Below are 202 nucleotides of genomic sequence, written 5' to 3'. Positions count from 1 at the left end.
AAATTGATATACAATTAGATTCAATGAAGAAATCTTCTGTTTTTCTGCAACAAGGTTTAATATTGTGATTAATTGCTCTCAAACGAAGTTTGTAGAAATTATATTAGTCCTGTTGGTCTTTTTATGCAATTTTTCATTTAATTGATTTTTCGTCTGACCCATTTGACTTTTTGTCCTCATAAAAGGGACAAACAGGAACCTT

This window comes from Convolutriloba macropyga, chromosome 2, assembly GCF_964194025.1.
Source record: "Convolutriloba macropyga chromosome 2, txConMacr16.3, whole genome shotgun sequence".
NCBI classification, from domain to species: Eukaryota; Metazoa; Xenacoelomorpha; order Acoela; family Convolutidae; genus Convolutriloba; species Convolutriloba macropyga.
Note: the sequence above shows the minus strand (reverse complement) of the source record.